The sequence below is a fragment of the Neofelis nebulosa genome, chromosome 9, assembly GCF_028018385.1.
Source record: "Neofelis nebulosa isolate mNeoNeb1 chromosome 9, mNeoNeb1.pri, whole genome shotgun sequence".
In the NCBI taxonomy this organism is placed as follows: domain Eukaryota; kingdom Metazoa; phylum Chordata; class Mammalia; order Carnivora; family Felidae; genus Neofelis; species Neofelis nebulosa.
In genome coordinates, this window is record NC_080790.1 from 130,353,064 (window position 1) to 130,371,524 (window position 18,461).

The window sequence follows — 18,461 nt, forward strand, 5'->3', positions numbered from 1 at the left end:
CCAGCTGAGCCCCCCCGGGCACCCTTCTAATGGCAGTTTTTAAAGACTGGGCCAGGAGCTTACATCACTTTTGCCCATCCCGTTAGACAGAAATGAAACGCACGGTTGTAACCTAATTGCAAGGGAGGCTGGAGAAAACAGAGAGAGTATGGATGTTGAGTGAGTGTCGTCTCTGGGATATCTATTTACAGGGGACTCTTGTGGGAGCTGGGGACCCAGAGGTGAGCAAGACCAGGAGGCTCCCAGCCTACACAGAGCTTCCCTTATAAAAACCTCTCTTCTGAACATGACTCCAGGTATATATCATTTTGTGCTTGAGCAAGATTATCTGAAGGAAACATTTGCAGAAGACATATACATTTGTCACTTTGATAGATACAGTCCAACTGCCCCCCCGTAGGATTGTGCCAGTTTTCACTTCCACCGACAGGGACAAGAGTGATTCTCGTCCCGCAGCTTTGCCAACACAGGGTGTTATCAGACTTCTGGATTTCTGCCAATCTGATAGGTGAGAAATGATCTCTCTGTGTACTTTTAATTTGCATTTTTCTCATTGTAAAGGAGGTTGAACACCCTTTCATATGTTTATGCTCAACTTGTATTTCCTTCTCCGTGAACTGTGTGTTTGGGTCCCTTGTCCATTTTCCTACCGACATTATTAAAAGACAAAATGAAGGGGTAGAACAGAACGCATGTTGGAATCACTGTGGTAAATTAAGAGCAAAGCAATATTTTGGCATACACATGTACGTATTCTTGCATAAAAGGTTGCCACAAGCAACCACGGGAAAGTGTTAAGAAGGGAATAAGCTTGATGCCATTTTTTTAAGGCGTGAGCTTTAAAAAGGTTAATTATTTCCCGGCCCCCCGGGCGGCTCAGTCGGTTGAGCCTCCGCCTTCAGCTCAGGTCACGATCTCACGGTTTGCGAGTTCGAGCCCCGCGTTGGGCTCTGTGCTGCCAGCTCGGAGCCTGGAGCCTGCTTCCGATTCTGTCTCTCTCTCTTTCTTTCTGCCCCTCTCCTGCTTGCACTCTGTCTCTCTGTTTCTCAAAAATAAATAAACGTTAAAAAAAAATTTTGTAAGGTTATTTCAGTTCCCTGAATTTGAGGGTGATTTGTTTACGCCTGAGTGCTATTTTTTGAGCCTTTCTGAATGACATCACTTTTCTAACCATGTACAAGCATTACTTATATTTTTTTGTTAAATGTCAGTAAGGGTTATCTGAACTTTGTTTTGCCTTTATATTTTTTTCTATTTTAAAAGTTCTAATATATGTTATTTTAATTCAAGAGATTTTTAGAAGCACGCCGTATCTGCAAAGAATCACCGTCAGGAATTGAGGCCAGCCCCAGAATTCAGCTCAAGTCCTACACTTTATAAGTGCTCAAGAAAATTTGTTGGATCGAAAGAAATGGAAGCTTCTCTTTAACTGAAAGATCCCAGATGTGGAATTGCACTATTCTTTTATTTTCTTTTTCTTTTTTTTCTTTTTTTTTTTCCAGGTGAGGAGCCTGGTGCCTTTGTCCCCTAAAGTCAAAAGCTTTAGGAAACACTGGAAGGGAATCTGAGGATGCCTCCCTCTCAATGCTGCCTGGGAGTCCCGAGGTTTTATATCATTGGTTCCGTTGGGGTCATGTGCCCGCCCCAGCCAATCACCAGGGAGCGGACCACTGATTGGTCACACCCCATTCCTGAAGCCAGAGGTGGAGTTTACACTGCCCAAACCAGGTGGACCAGGGAACCCTGGCTGTGTGGGTTTTGCCCAAAGGAAAATGGGAGTGCTGATGCCGGAAGGAACAACAGATGCTGGAAGGCAAGGGCAACATCACCTCCACCGCCACAGACACCTACCATGCCAGCTGCTGGGGACGTGGTGGTGAACAAGGCAGACATTGTCCCAGCCCTCAAGGAGCTAACATCTTAGAGAGACGGCGGAGGGGAGGCACCCAGATGTTTTTCAACTTACAGACTCCAGTCAATTCTGCAAAAGCCACAGACAACGGGCTGAGTTAGAAGATACCTTGACTAGGTTGGTCAGAGCGGAAGTGAGACAGGACGGATCAGAAGAAACAACCAAATAGTCACAGATGAAAAAAAAAAAAAAAAAAAATCAAGGTGGATTCCTGACTTCACACCTCAGCCAGGACGAACTCCCAGTAGATCCTAGACTTGAACATATAAAGTGAAACCACAGATGTAGTAAAATAACCAGGTATTGAGTATTTTGGAACTTCAGACTGTAAAAGACGTTTTCAATAATGAAGCAAAGCCCAAATGTCCTAAAATGAAAGATGGACAAATTTAACAGCGTAAAACTGTTAAAAACAATATTTATGGCTAAAAATAACCTTACTAGATGAAATGCCAAAAGACAAATTGGGCTTATTTGGGCTAATCACAAAGGGCTAATTTACTTAACATACAAAGTGCTCCAAAAAATTAATAAGAAAGAAACCACAGACAACTCAGTAGGTAAATGGGCAAAAAAGACTGTTCACAGAGAAGGAAAAACAAATGGCTTGTCAGGTATGAAAAGATGTTCAATTTCATGCATAATAAGAGAAATGAGATATCATGTTCCTCCCCATTAGATTAGCAAAAATCCCAGCTTGACAATCCACTGTATTGGGATCAGAAAATGAGTGGGGCACCTGGTGGCTCAGTCAGTTAAGTGACCAACTCTTGCTTTTGGCTCAGGTCATGATCTCCTGGTTTGTGGGATGGGGCCCTACACTGGGGTCTACTCTGACAGCTCAGAGTTTGCTCGGGATTCTCTCTCTCCTCCTCCTTTGCCCCTCCCAGGGCTCATGCTCTTTCTCTCTCTCAAAAATAAACAAGGAAACATTAAAAAAGAAACTGAGCCACTCCACATTAAAAAAAAAAAAAAAGCAAACTTTAGCAATATTCGTTCAATGTAAAATGCCCATATCTGTTACCCTGACAATTCTAGTTTTAATCATTTATTTTACGGGTTCGTCGATACATACACTAAATGACGTATGTATATAGTCATTCACTGTCATGTTGCTTTTAATTGCAAAAAAAAAAAAGGAAACTGCCTACTGATAGCAGAATAAATGAGAGTCTGTCTGCACGAGACAGTGTTCCCCAGTATAAAAGAAAGAGGTGGCTGTGAGCGGGTAAGTGAAGCTCGTGCCAGGGTTTCCTAAGAAAACAAAACAACTTGCACAACCATGTGCTTGGCATGTCTCATTTGTAACATTTTAAGGGAGTGGAGGGGAAAAGAATATATATTCGTATTTGCTCATACGTGCAAAAAACATATTAAAAGGACAAGGAAGGGTCTAATAACTGGGTGCTAGAGGAAATAGCATATACAAAAGGCCCCAAGGTAAAAAAAAAAAAAAAAAAAAAGTGGGGGCGTGTAAATTCCAAGGATTAAGAGTGTGCCTGGGGAAGATGACATATGTTACAGGTGGTGGCCAGATGCTCCAGAGCCTTGTAGACCACCATTTAGGAGACTAGTCTTGGGTCCACATGCAGTGGGAAGACATTCCAAAGAACACGACCCAATTCGGATTTTAAGAACGTCTTGCTATCGTTTGGGAGAAATTGTTGGAGAAAAGCAAATTGGAAGCAGGGAGACCAAGTAGGAGACCGGACAGTTTTCTACCGGAGAGAGAAGGTGGACTGGACCCGGCCGTGGCCATGGAGATGGTGAGGAGTGGACAGGCTTAAAAGAGAGCTCCAAGTTGGAATCTGGGTTTGGATGTGGCACCAGAAGGGGCAGTAAAGCCAAGGGAAGGCTGGAGCCTGACCTCTGGCTCACGTGTAGGTGGTGACAGTGTTGACTGGGCTGGGAAGTGGCCTAGGGTTGGCTTGGGATGGAGGTGCCCTCCAGGATGGGGCATGTTAAGGTTGAGATGTCAAGGTCGGTAACACGTCTAACTGGAGACATCGAGTGGGCAGTTGGGTGCTTGAGCCCGCAACGGGGGAAGCCAGGAAGAACTGACGCGACCTTCACAAAATAACAAGGGCAGACCCCTCGTGGATTCCAAGCTGGGGCCCCACGCCTGCCCTAGACAAGGGTGGACACACACCTACCCAAAGTCAGGTTCCAGAGTGTTCATAGCAGCTTTAGCCACAACAGCCCTACGCTGGAAATGGCCCAGGTGTTTTTCAACAGCAGATGGATAAATAAATTAGAATAGAGAAAGAACAGATAGACAGAGATGATAGATAGGAGATACAGGCTAAAATAATGAAAAAGAAAGCTACTGACACACCCAACGCCATGAACGAATCTCACAGACTGTGCAGAAGAAACCAGGCCCAAGGAATACATACAGTATAATGCCAGTTATACAGGATTCGAGAATCAGCAAAACTAATCTCTAGTGATAAAAGTCACAACACGGGTTATGTCAGGTGGGAGGGAGACAGGGAATAGACTAGAAAGGCAAGGGGAATTGGGGGGTGGGAGTTGAATGTTCTAGAAATGAGTGGTGATTACCCAGGTGCGAATTTATGTAAGAAGCGTTTTAGTTATGTTATACCTCAATTTTAACTAAAAGAAAAAAAATCTTAAAAGTGGGGGGGGGGGGCCGGGGGGGGCGGCGCCTGGGTGACTCAGTCAGTTAAGCGTCCGACTTCAGCTCAGGTCATAATCTCGCGTGAGTTGGAACCCCGCATCGGGCTCCGTGCTGACGGCTCAGAGCCTGGAACCTGCTTCGGATCCTGTGTCTCCCTCTGTCTCTGCCCCTCCCCTGTTCATGCTCATGCTCATGCTCATGCTCTGTCTCTCTCTCTCTCTCTCTCTCTCTCTCAAAAATATTAAAAAATATTTAAATATTGTTGAAGAATAAGTGGACCAGCATTATCATCTTAGCAAAAATCAACATAATTCACTTCAAAAGAGAAATACTTTCAAAAGTGCTGCAATTATCTTATTATTTTTATATCACTTTTCCTCAACTTTAGAAAAAAAACTAAATACTTCTAGGGATGAAAGATTTTTTTTAATGTTTATTATTTTGAGAGAGAGAGAGAGAGAGAGGAGAGAGAGGGCATGAGCAGGAGAGGAGCAGAGAGGGAGAGGGAGAGGGAGAGAATTCCAAGCAGCCTCCATGCTGTCAACACAGAGCCCGACGCGGGGCTCAATCTCATGAACCATGAGATCGTGACCTGGGCCCAACTCAAAAGTCGGATGCTCAACAGACTGAACCATGCAGGCGCCCTGGGATAAAAGTTTGTTTGACTTGAATTTTGAAAATTCCTTCATTGTCATTTCTTTTTCTCCTGTTAAATGAACAAAATTAACTTTAAACATTTTTTTCAGTAAGTCATGTCTTCCATTTAAAAAATACTATCTTGGTGGCCCAGATGCTTCTGAAGGTAGGGGGAAAGGGCCAGACTGAGCATAGGGGCCTCGGCTAGAAGTTGGTGTAAGGCACCCAATCCCCCAGCCAGTCTGTAGAGCCAGGCGACTGCCCCTCCCTCTTGGCAGAGGTCTGGGGGCCACGTTCTGCAGACATTGGGATAGAGAAGAAGTGGGCGTTGGGACATCAGCCATTGCTGAAGCTAGGGACGAGGCAAGGAGCTAAAAAACAAAAGGGTCAGACCCAGCTCCCTTTCCTAATTCAGCTTCTAGAACACAGGCAGCCTGGCTCCAGCAGGAACCCTGGAGAGCCCTCTGTGGAGAAGTGGAAGTGGGCCCACTCAGCAAAAAGTCTGATCGATAATGACATTCGGGTCCCAGAGTGAAAAAGCTGGCTCACTGCCCAGCCACATTACAGGGAAACACATGCAGCTTCCAGACAGTTCTTAGAGCCTCTCCTCAAATGCGAAAAGAGCTCCAAAGAGTCCCTGACATCTGAGAAACATTTCTAGCATGAAAGACAGAACAGCATCAACGAACAGTAAAAGGGGTCTGGGAACAAACGGAGACGTCGCAGGGAGCAGACGAAAGGGCGCCCAGGGAGGAACCCAGAGTCCGAGATCTGCATCCCAGCTCCGTACCCTTGGGGTTGCACAGTGCATCACTGTATATGGGACCCTGTCCCTGGAAAGTGTTGACAATAGAACCCCACGCCGAGGGGCTCCTGGAGGGCAGAAAACCATCCTGGCTGTTTCGTAACACCCAGGTCTGACAGAAGTCTATTGAGTTGTCTCCTTGTAAATGTTTGTTAATTAAATACATGAATTCATAAGTGAATCGGTAGGTGAGGAGAGAGTGAATACGTGTCCAGTGAGCACAGTGTCCTTAGCACTCCCACAGCCATCAGAAGAGCATCGTAAAACAGGCAGCATAATATGGTAGCTATGCACACAGGCTCTGCAGGCAGAATGCCTATTTCAAATCGCTTTGAGCCGCTGTTCCCTCATCTATAAAATAAAAGTGATAAGAATGATGGAAAGTGTCATTGTGAGGATTAACTGAATGCATAATAAGCACTTAACAGGGGTCGGACCAAATCTTGTCAGTTAGAATTAGATCTGGCTATATAAAACAGGAAACCCAAATAAGTGACTTAAACAAGGTGGAGCGCCCTCTCTCCCTCCGTGTCCCTGTACACACGTACGTAAGAAATCAAAAGGTGTGGTGTCCAGGGTTGGGATGACGAACAGTCATCGGAGTCCTAGACTTCTATTTTTTTGCTCCACCAGCTTCAAGATTGCCTCATGAACCAGAACAGCTGCCAGAGTACCAGCCATCAGGTCCACAGTCCAGGCAGGATGAAGAAGGAAGCAAGGGTGTGTACCTGCCAACTATCAGCTCCACCCACCAACTTCTGCTTGCTTCTCCCCTAGCTGCATGGGAGACACATTACTGCCCAGAAGGAAATCAGGGTCTGTTAATGGGGAACGCACTGAGAGAGCAGCCCGCCAGCTGGCACAGGAAGGCTCAATATTCACTGTTATTAGTGTGGTTAGCCCAATTTTAGAGAGCCCAATTTTCTAAATTTAGGCCAATTTAGAAATTTAGAGTAAAGCTCAGAGAAATTAGGGAATCTGCCCAAGGTCTCATTCAATTCATTCAAGAAGTGTTAACTATATGCCTACTATGTGCTGGTCTCTTAGGATACAAATGCGGAATAAGACATGGGCTCTACTCTCAAGGACATGAAACCCAGTCATTTTCAAAGAGCATGGCAAGAGCCCTCGGCCAGTGGCCCAAAGGACGGAGCACGCAGCCTGGAGTGAGGGCATGGTGCTGGCGTCAGGGAGGGCTTCCTGGAAGAGGCGGCGATCCTCGCCATGGGGATAACAACTACACATATTTCACAGGGCTGTGGAGATTAAATGAGATCTGTGAGTGCAAGCTCAGCACAGTGCTGGGCACACAGTGTTCAAATCAAGGCAGCGCTTACGCTCCTACATCGTCCTCATTATCTTGCTCTCTTTGCAGAAGTAAAAATGGCCACGTCTTAACTTCAGAATATCTTACAGCTGAAATTGTCGTCAAAGGGCATTGACCTCTAATATGTATTTAAACAGCAGAACAACAGGAAATGAAAATTCCTCCTTTTCTGTTGACTCTAGGCCAGAAACCGACCTTTAGGAATGATAAATTCATACCCTCTCGGGAAAAGTTAGATTTTTGAAAGCCGGTATCTGAAGTTTTTATCTTAAGCACTTAACCACCGTCCTCTCTACTCAGTCATAGGAGAGAAACAATAAAGGATTAACAAAAAAAATTTTTTTAACATCAAAATAAGGTTTGGTCCTCCAGAAAAGGCCAGAAGGACTGAACCTCATTCACATTTTACTCAAGCAAGCCCAAGAGAAACCAAGTTGCCTAGAGGAACAAAAGGCAAAGTCAGGAGCTGCTTAAAAGCAAGCTCAAAGTGAAACCAGATTACATGGGGGCCACGGGCGGCCTTTAAGCTGAACCTCAAAAATAGCGTCTGTCCCTGGATATTTTGGGAGTGTCCTCGGCAGAGCGTGGCAGGAGCCCGGGGCCTCTTTGGACATCTCCAAGGACGCACCCAAAGAATGTATCACCCGGCCTCCCCTTGACCCCAAGCCCCACCCGGGGCCTAGCGCTGTGTCAGCAGCAGCATAAACAGTACAGAGATAAAGGGAGATATTTAAACACCCAGAAATCATCTTCTAATTTAGGAACTGAGCTACAAAATATCTGTCTCCCTTAATGGCTTGAGTTCAGAATTTGGATTTTGAACCTCTTCCCCTGCCAGGCTGCCAACGCATTTTCATGTATTAATAGACAGCAAGCGTGAGGCTTCAGGGACAGGAGGGCTGTTGGTCTTGGATGGTCTGGAATCAGAAGATGAGGACCACCAGAGCCCTTTCTGGGCCTCTTTGTTTACGCTGCACCTTCCGGTGCGGCTTCGAATCGCCTCATCGTGGCTGCTATTGTCACTGTGATAGATTAAGTACTTTAAAACTTGGAGTGCGGAATCCTTTAATTACGTCCCTCCCTGCATCCTTGTCGGAGGCAAGTTAGAATTGCTCTCCCTGTTTTGCACAAACGAAAATAAAGGCCTGGGTGAGTGAACAAGTTCAGGGTCAAAAATTAGCACAAGGGACATGGCAGGATGTGGGTGGGAATCGGGCAGGCACTGATTCCAGCCCAGTTTAAAATCCTGGCAGGTCTAAATTCGAGACGTGTGCTTTATTCCCCACAAGAGGCAGTTGAGGAGTGTGTGCGTGTGTGTGTTTCTATGTGTGTCTGTGTGCCGGGATGCCTGTGCGATGTTATGTGAGTTGGTTCGTGTGTATTTTGGTGTTTGTGTGTCTGTTTGTGTAAAAGGAGGAGGAGAGGGAGGACGATCCAGAGACAAGGAAGAGAATCAGTTAGTAAAGCTCAGAATGGCAAAGCCAGAAGGCCCTTAAGAATCATCTGGTCGAGGGGCGCCTGGGTGGCGCAGTCGGTTAAGCGTCCGACTTCAGCCAGGTCACGATCTCACGGTCCGTGGGTTCGAGCCCCGCGTCAGGCTCTGGGCTGATGGCTCGGAGCCTGGAGCCTGTTTCCGATTCTGTGTCTCCCTCTCTCTCTGTCCCTCCCCTGTTCATGCCCTGTCTCTCTCTGTCCCAAAAATAAATAAATGTTGAAAAAAAAAAATTAAAAAAATAAAAAAGAATCATCTGGTCGAAACTAAGATCTCCCTGTTAATTTCGGCAGATGTGAGAATAGCAAGGCGATTTCATTAAAAATGTGATTATCAAATATTTACTGGTGAAATGACAAGGTCCCTGCTTTAAATTTGCTTTACAATACTCGCGCAAACTGAGGAGAAGGAATAAAAATGAGATGGGCGAAATGTGGGTAATTATTGAAGATGGACACTGAGATGTTAATTACATGATTCTATTTTTGTGTATGTTCGAGATTTTTCATAATACACTGTGTTTTAAGTTTATTTATTTGTTTTGAGAGAGAGAGAGAATCCTAAGCAGGTTCCACACTATCAGCACAAAGCCCCACACGGGGTTCCATCTCATGAGCCATGAGACCATGACCTGAGTCACTGCAAACTATCATCCTGCAAATGTCACTTGTCAAAACCTTTGTGAAAATTGAACTAGTTGCCGGTGCATACGGCGGGGGGGGGGGGGGGGGGGGACCTGGATTTCCAGCTTTTCTGGAAAAAACCAGAAGCTCTAGTGACTCTGATCCCATACTCCCTTTCAGTAACAAAGCTGGAAAGCACCCCTTTTAGTTGGGAGCTTTTGTTCTCAGTTTGCCACAGTCCTCACCATCCTCTATTACCCCTGACATTAACACTGCCTGTCATCATTCTCCTGTCACTGTTTCTCTTTTAGTAGAAATAAGAGGAAAGCGAACACATTCTCTTGGGACAAAGACTGTTACTTGCCACCCAAACGTCCAGTCTCCGCTTCCTTCTTACTAACAGAAACTCCTACGCTATGATGGGTGATGGACGGTATATTCAAAAATCACATTGCCCAGCTTCTCTGGACTCCATGAATGCCCTGATTTTTCTCTCTCTCTCCTTTTTTTAGAGTTAGCTAGGTTTATTTTGTTTAATGTGAAATTTATTGTCAAATTGGTTTCCATACAACACCCAGGGCTCATCCCAACAGGTGCCCTCCTCGATGCCCATCGCCCACCCTCCCCTCCCTCCCACCCCCCATCAACCATGCCCTAATGTTTCTCAATCAGGGATGATTTTTAGTTGTCACAACTGGGGAGGGGGAGACTACTGACATCTAGTGGGTAGAGGCAGGGATGCTGCTGAACATCCTACAAGGCACAGGACAGCCTCCCATAATGGAGAATTATTCGGTCCGACACGACACGTCCCTAGTGCTGCAGTGGAGTGGCCAGTGTGTTGTAAATTAAGCTGATGTTGGGGCTTCCAAGAAAGGCCTTTGGCGTCTTGCCATTCTCCTCCATTTTCCCTACGACGCAAACGAGGCTGGAACTCAAGTAGCCGTTTTGTGACCTCAAGGAGGGGCGTTCCATGCTAAGGACAGAAGAATGATAGCCCCGACGACATCACGGGGCTACCACAACTGCCAGAATGCTCGCCTCCAGCCTGGTTTTATGTGAGAGAAATGCATCTCTAACTTGTTTAAGTCACTGGAGTCACGTCTCCATTACTGTCAGCCAAGGGCGGAATCTACATGATGTATCCCTGTGCCTGATTCTCTACGCTAGCGAGGTGAGGAAAGATAGACAAGAGGGCCGAATGTTTACAATAAAAAAAGGGGAGGGGCGCCTGGGTGGCTGTCGGTTGAGTGTCTGACTTCGGCTCAGGTCATGATCCCACGGCTGGCGGGTTCGAGCCCCGTGCCGGGCTCTGTGCTGATAGCGTGGAACCTGCTTCGGATTCTGTGTCTCCCGCTCTCTCTGCCCCTCCCCCACGCATTCTCTCTCTCTCTCTCTCTCTCTCTCTCTCTCTCTCTCTCAATACATAAGTAAATTTGAAAAAGCAAAAGGAAAAAGAATGTGGTTGCCAGAGCCACGCTGCCTTGGTTCAAACGCTGGTGCCACCATTGACCGGCTCTGTGACTTAGCTCGCTTCAACTCTCTGTCCCTCAGTGTCTCATCTGGAACATCGGGATGATGATAAAGGCATCTACTGCTTGGGATTGTTAAGAGAACTCACATCAGCCAGGGTCCCGGCAGGAGGAGAATTGTAAGAATAAACTGTAAATGAAGGTGTGGACGGGGTGTAGGAACCTGCAGGGACACAGCGACACCCCAAGGCTAATAACAGAGGGCATGTTACCACCAGGTAGCAACTGGGGGGGACGGGGGGCTCCAACCCCTAGATAGAAACGGTGGAGTTGTTATCACTTAGGCCTGAAGGGCCAGATCTGGAGAGAAGGAGCCCTATGGAGAGGGAGTCTGAAGGACTTGTGACCTTCAGTTGAGGGACACAGGAGCCCCTGGTGACCCAACAGGACAGCTGGGCAATAAATACCCAGACCTTCTCTGCTTCCTTCTTCCTATCTCTTGCCAATGTCTCTCATTGGTCAAACCCAATCAGAAGCCAGCAGGCATGAGAGCCCGTTGATGTTGTCCACACAGGCCACTGAATGGAGTGCACAGAGGAGGAGGCTGGAGACCAGGGCTTTGCATCCCCTACTGTGTGACCGCAAGCTTCTGGGTTGTGCAATTGTAGGGAACAGAAATGGCCTCTCCCTCTCCTTTTCTCACTCGTAGGAAGGGATACGGATATGATGGCGGGAGCTCAAGCAGCCCTTTTAGACCACAGAGTGGAAGTCGCGTGTCGAGGGTGCTGAACAAGATAGTAAGAATCTGAAACCCTCACCAGGTAGAACCACTGAGGCCTACCGGACACTAATCCCTGGACTGTTTCGTGAGAGAAGATTAAACTTTTATTTTGTTCAAGCCAGTTATTTTGGCTTTTATTACAGCAGCTGAACTGATATCCTTAGTAGTACAGGATTTAAATCAGGGATTTGCTCAGCTTTTGGAACTATTTTCGGCTGAGCTTTTTAAAACAAGAAGTGACTGGAAAGTTACCGACTCTGCTCAAAAGTACCATTAAGGAATCTGTTCTCCAGGGAAATGCAAAATAATACAGTAGGGGGCAGTGTTTGGTGAAGAAAAAAAAAAAAGGACATCAAAAACTCCTTTGGAACTGAGATGGTCGGTAAGTCAAGCTCACTTGCCAGGGTCGCAACCGCTCCAAGCTCCCAGGAGATAGCTCCCTCCCGCCAGCTACCAACCAAACCCTGAGAAGAAATCAGCTTGCAACAGTGTATTGCGGGCGTCCCTGAACCCATCGTGATGTCCATTGGACTTCAACTGCTCTGATTGGCTGGTGCTAGGTCACGTGCTCTGTGGGCGTGGGGTGTAGCAGGAGCCTCCTGGACAGGGAGCCCTCGAGGCCTGGGTAGTTGGGCTCCGGGATGGCAGGGAGCTTGGCCCAGAAGGGACCGCGGTGGATGCAGGAGAGTCCCAAGTAGCCAGCATCGTTTATACTCACCTGTAGAAAAGAAGGAAAATCTAGAAAATAACCTAAAGTGTCATGGTGGCGGGAATAGTTGCTGTGGGATTTCCCATCAGCCGCTCTGCAAGATTTGTTTTTGGCAAATGAGAGTATTGAGCCAGACTGGCTAGAGACCCAAGGGGCATTTCCAAAGCTGCAAACAGAGTATCCCCTGTGTTTCCGTAATTTCGTCAAACTCAACAAAGGCGTTCAAGGGAAATACAGGAGGCGATCATGTACCCAAGGGGAGGGTGTGAGGCTTGTCAATGCCATGGGTAGAATGAGGGCTGTCCACCCAGTGAATGAGAGCCACTAGCTTCGGCTCCAAACGCAGTTCCTACAGGAGTGCGGTGTCCTTGAAAAACGGCATGTTCCGCCCTGTTCTTTGGGGAGATTTAAAGCAAGACTGCGATCGGATCCAATCGGTATCTTAGTCCGGAAACCCCCAGAAGCCGAGCTTGCGTCTTCCTTGTGGTTTCCCCAGAGGAACCCTCCGCGACAAAGATTCAAGGACAAGTAATTTACTTGGAAGGCGAAAGATACACCAACAGGGAAGAGGAAAGTGAGCCGGGGAAGGGAGGGCAAAGGAAGTCAAGCAAGTTATCAAGACAGTTACTCCTGTGGGCAGCTGAAGTCTAATCCTGCCAGTGTAGAACGTGTGCCTAGGAGTCACCGTGCCTGAGGGATCAGGACACCGGGATATCCATAGGGCACCTCCTTCCAGGCGCTGGTTGATGGCTGGCTGCTGGGGGCTGGGGGAGGGAGCCCGAATTCTCCAGCACTTCTAGCCCGCTCGACTCCAACAATGGGGGGAGGGCGGGTGTGCAAACTCACGCAAAAGAATGTAGATGCTAGCAACTGGAAGGTGGCACGTGGAGCTGGGCAAGTGGTAAGGCCCAGGGCGCACAGAGGGTAACTGCTGGTCCCAAGAGGCAGGAGTTTCAGGAGACAATCTCAGGGAGCGGGAAAGGGAGATGGGGAAGGGAGGACCGCCAGGAAAGGGCATGCCAATGAGCTGGTTCCCTTCCTGGGCACCTGGGGCCCAAATCCCAGGGGGGACCTTTGGGAGACGATGTGGAGCGTCCTTCAGAATTGTCTAGCGCAGCAGCAAGGAAGCCGGGACACTGAGGAACAGCGCCCGTCTCTCCGGTGGAAGGCTGCGGCTAGCGTCATCACCTCTCAGGCGCTTCTCCTGTGACCTGCCGTGTGCACGCCAAGCACACAGGCCCTAGGCAGGGAAGCCGATGCTGGAGGTTGGAAACCATACGCAGCAAGCTGCAGGCAGTCCCCCGCGGTGGAGGGGTCAACGGGCGCCAGTGCTTGGCCAGGAAACACAAGACGAGGGGGGGAAAAGGCACAAAACCAACATGCACAAAGTGCAGAACACTTGACATCCCTTAGCGCACTTAGGCGTGTTTTTACAATTCCCATTTTACGGATGAGAAAACGGGGTCAGACAGGTGACGGGACTTGCTCTCGGTGGCCTGGCGGTTAAGGGGCAGCCCGGGGAACTCCAGCTTCAGGTGTACCTGTGGCCCACCCAAACCCCAAGCGAAGTTCATCTTTCCAAAATTTTCTTTAGCGTTTGTTTATTTTTGAGACAGAGAGGCAGAGCACGAGCGGGGGAGGGACAGAGAGAGAGAGGGAGACACAGAATCCGATGTGGGGCACGAATCCACAAACCGCGAGATCATGACCTGAGCCGAAGTCGGCCGCCCAACCGACTGAGCCACCCAGGGGCCCCGGAGTTCATCTTTTCAAATGAGATACTTCGGTGCCGATAACAATAAAGACGAATGAGTCAATGACCCTTGCAATTTCAAAACTGCAGTTTTCGTATTATGGCTCATGGGGACTTTCTCAGTGTTGGCACTGGAACAACTAAAAGAAATATAAATCGTATACTCTTGGTATTTGTGAGCATAACCATAAATGGCAAGGTCAGCATATGTCCCTGGCTCTGCCATTTAATAGCTGTGTGGCCTGAGGAAGTCCCTTCATCCCGCTGAGTACCAGCTTCCTCAATTCTAAAATGGTAGTAAGACCTGCCTCATAGGGTTGTTGGGAGAATTCCGAAAGATTCTGTGTGTAAGACGCTCAGGGCGCGATACGGTCGTTTCCTGTGGCTGCTCTCACAGATTAGCACAGATTTGGTGGCTTAAAACAACAGAGTTATGATCTTACACTTCTGGATGCCGGAAGTCCAAAAAATGGGTCTTAAGGAGCTCTCAAGTCCAGGTGTTGGCAGATCTGCATTCCTTCTAGAGGCTCTCGGGGTGAATCCGTCCCCTTGCCTTTTCCAGCCTCTACAGACCAGCTTGGCTCACGGCACACCCTCTATCCTCAAAGCCAACCGCATGGTGTCTTCTGATCGAATATTTGTGAACATTAAAATAGAACAATCTTAATTATATATGTATTTATTTGATATTTATGTCGATTATGTATTGTTTTGGCGGTCAACTGATGCAGGGCAGACCACCCCAAAACTCAGTGGCTTAAAAACAATTAGTGATCACTCACAGTTCTGTGCGTTGACGAGGCTCAGCTGAGCGGTTCTCACTTGGGGTCTCTCATCCGGTTGCAGACTGATGGAAACCAGGGCCCGTGCCACCTTGACTTGGATGGGACGTCCAAGGTGGCGTCTCAGTGCTCTCTCACTGGAGTAGCCTGGACTTCATCCACCGTGGCTCAGGGCTACATGAGACAGGAAGCCCAGAAATGGCCCAGCATCAACTCTACTGTGTTTGATTAGTCCAAACAGACACAAGGTTGTGGCCAGTCCAGATTCAAGGGGGTGGAAAACTAGACCCCACGTCTCGAGGGGAGAATTGATGGCAGCCATCTTTGAAGGCAAGTTAATGTCTGTTTTACTCTTCCTCAACCCACCCCTCCCCCATACCATCCCAGGAGGTTACATGCTATCCCCCTTCCCCCTATCATTCTGGGGTGTCTCCCTCTTCGCCTTTGAGGGGAATACCACTGAGGAAGTGCATCGCAGTTTTGTGGGTTTCCGGACAAGACATGAAACTTGCCCCCTCCAGCAGCATCAAGAGTCAAGTATTCTTTGAGACATTGAGGTGGGCTTTTTCGCTTTGTTTTGCTTGTTTAATATCCCTTCCCACTTCCTGTCCCGGGATCCCAATCTTCCTGTGGGGGAACTCGTGGGGGTGGGGGGGGGGGGGTTGCACTCTATTAGCCTCTGAATGGGCAAGTGACCTGGACCACCAAAAAACCCCCCAAAAAAACCAAAAAAAAAAAACCTCTCTGAAATTTTCATCTCAAATGGAGTGACAAAAAAATTCTGAAAAAACTTTGCAATGGACACTGTAGGTGACTCCCCACCCCAGGTGCAGAGAGGGCCCGATTAGTCTATCTAGAGGTTCCCCAACCTCTGTACTGTTGACATTTGGGACAGATCGTTTTCTGCAGTGTGTGAAGAAGGGGAGGGGCTGTTCCGGGTCTTGCGGGATATGCATCTGCGTCCCTGACTTCCACCCGTGAGAGGCCACTGACACGACCCAAAAATGTCTCTCCACATTGCCGAATGTCCTCCGGGGGGGCCAAGAGTCACCCGCTGTGTCTCTTGCCGATGGCTGATTCAGGGGTGAACAGGCCCAAACCAGCTGGGCCACTGAGACACCTGGATAGATTTCCTGGGCCTCTCTTTTTCTTCCCTTATTGGATGTTAATGACGTTACAGCCTGATTACTACTGGCAGCCATTTTGCAGGCACGAGGGAACGAGCTTTCACAGGAAGTTAATATGTGAATGGTAAAGGGAAGAAAGAAAGAGAACCTGGGTTCTCAGGTACATGCTTAAACCTCTGAGTCAACCAGCCCCAGAATTGCCCTACCTACCAACTTCCTTTCTGCGTGAGCCAGTTTGAGTTGAGTTTTCTGTTACTTGCAGCCAAAACATCCTAAGTGACACATCCTCAGAGAAGAGAATACTAGCCAGTTTATGCAACCAACCCCTCTCCCCGCCCAGGGCATCCTCTTTCCAATCCTTTCCAAACTTGCTTCGGGAGCCTTCCCTCCAGAGAGTTCTTTCTCTCTTTCCATTTCTACAAAGGGCCTTGCGTCCTCCTAGCAAGTTCCTCTTCTGTTCCTGTTGGTCGGAGCCAATTTCGTGAGTTGTAGTGGGAGAACTCTATTACCTCAGTTGACTAATTTTCAGCCCCAACCCGCCCCCCTCCCACCATTCCCGGCCACCATAACACCACCGCAGAGCTACCTTGGAACCCGTTTGCTGAGTGTGACCGGCTCACCTCGTAATTCACACATTTCTTGAGACCTCAGAAAGACTGAGCCTCGTGTGATCAGGTCGATGGGCAAATCAACACAGAAAACAGTCTGGTAAGTTCTAAAGACAACACCACACAGCAGGGTTCGTGCCAAAGGCAGCCCGGTGAAGTCACCCCAGAGCATCCGAAAAACTGCTAGATCCAGCAGGGGCTGAGAACTGGGTCAAAGGGCAAAGAGAAGGGCAGGATTCCATGGTCAGAGAGACTCCCTGGCTCCACCATCAACCCCGTCTGTGGAAGGAGCTGCTTTGCCCTCAGACCTTCAGCTGCCTTGTCTGTCAAATGAGCATTATTGTATTAGCCTGTCGGGGTCGATGTGCACGTTCACTGAGATGACACACGTCAGACCGGTTTAGTGATGTGTCCCGACTCGTTGAGGTGCAACTATGAAATCGTTTTCTTTTTATGATAACTATTACCCAGTATTCTAGCATTGGCAGTAGAGACCAGAGTAGAGGTAGCAGCAGGCTCTCACAGAGCGCCCCCTAGGCACCAGGCACTTCCTTTCTGCGTGAGCCAGTTTGAGTCGAGTTTTCGGTTACCTGCAGCCCAAACACCCTAAGTGACACATCCCCAGAGAGGAGAACACTCAAAATGACCTTAGGAGGTAGGGACCCACGTTATTCCCATTTTATAGAAACAGAGACACAAGAAGGTAGGTAATTTGCCCCAAATCGTGCAGCTCTCTCTTGGGTTGGGTTTCCTTAACCTACCTTTCTGCAATTCCATGACTCGTCAGGCTCTGGTGGTTCAATTCAGCTTTTAAAGCTCAAAACGCCTCAGGGCACCTGGGTGTCTCCGTTGGTTCCGCGTCTGACTCTTGATTTCGACTCAGGTCAAGATCTCACGGTTCGTGAGTTCAAGCCCTGCATTGGGCTCTGTGCTGATGGCATGGAGCCTGCTTGGGAGTCTCTCTCTCTCTCTCTCTCTCTCTCTCTCTCTCTCTCTCTGCCCCTCCCTGCTTGTGGTCGTTCCCCCCCTCTCTCAAAAGGAACGAACTTAAAAAAAATCAAAATGCCTCAAATTAACCTAGTAGTCTCCACCACTGAGCCACAACTACCCCCAACACAGATGAATCTCATGGCCGTGATGTTGTGCGAAAGAAGGCAGAAATGAAAGTGTGCACGCTGCATGATTCCATTTACGTAAAGTTCGAAACCAGACAAAATGACTCCACGGTGTTAGATGTCAGGATCACAGTCGTCCTTGAGCAGGGGAAGGGATGGGAAGGGGTGCAAGGTGGCTTTCTAGGGGGTCTGGTAGAGTTCTGTATCTTAGTCTGGACGCTGGGTATAGGAGCATATTCAGTTCGGGGAAATTCTTTCAGCTGTGTACTTACAACGTATTTCTTCCTCTGCGTATGCATTCTGTTTCAACAAGGAGCACTTGGAATAATTTCAATCTCAGATTCAATTCAGAGTTCTTTCGCACCCTCCTTCCCTTCCATCGCTCAGTTCGAGCTAGACTCACAGCTCTAGGGACTTGGAACCGGGGGCCAGGTAGGAATGGGATGGGATATGCCATTTCACTGAAATGGCTGTACAGCGAGCCCTGAAGAAAGGCGGCTGTCCCCAACTGCTGGATGACCTCTGGACTTAGCCGAGTGATTCAGAGGGCCAGAGGGCTCCTAACATCACTTTGTTGTATACGAAAAGAGCCTGGCACAAAGCAGATATAATTGGGGACCCTAGATGGAAACCCAATATTTGTAACATCTTGAGGACTAGAGGCTGGGATGCAGTGCT

At 48.1% G+C, this 18,461-nt stretch overlaps 1 long non-coding RNA gene across 1 annotated transcript in view; it reads right to left on the reverse strand.

The window, feature by feature from the left end:
- Positions 1–17,077, reverse strand: part of LOC131485929 (uncharacterized) — a 29,598-nt gene extending 12,521 nt beyond the window's left edge. The window contains exons 1-2 of the long non-coding RNA XR_009249086.1: positions 16,681–17,077; positions 14,934–15,107 (exon numbers count right to left, since the gene is read on the reverse strand). This is a non-coding gene — a long non-coding RNA (uncharacterized LOC131485929). The remainder of the gene's footprint in view (positions 1–14,933; positions 15,108–16,680) is intronic.
- Between the last annotated feature and the right edge of the window lie 1,384 nt (positions 17,078–18,461).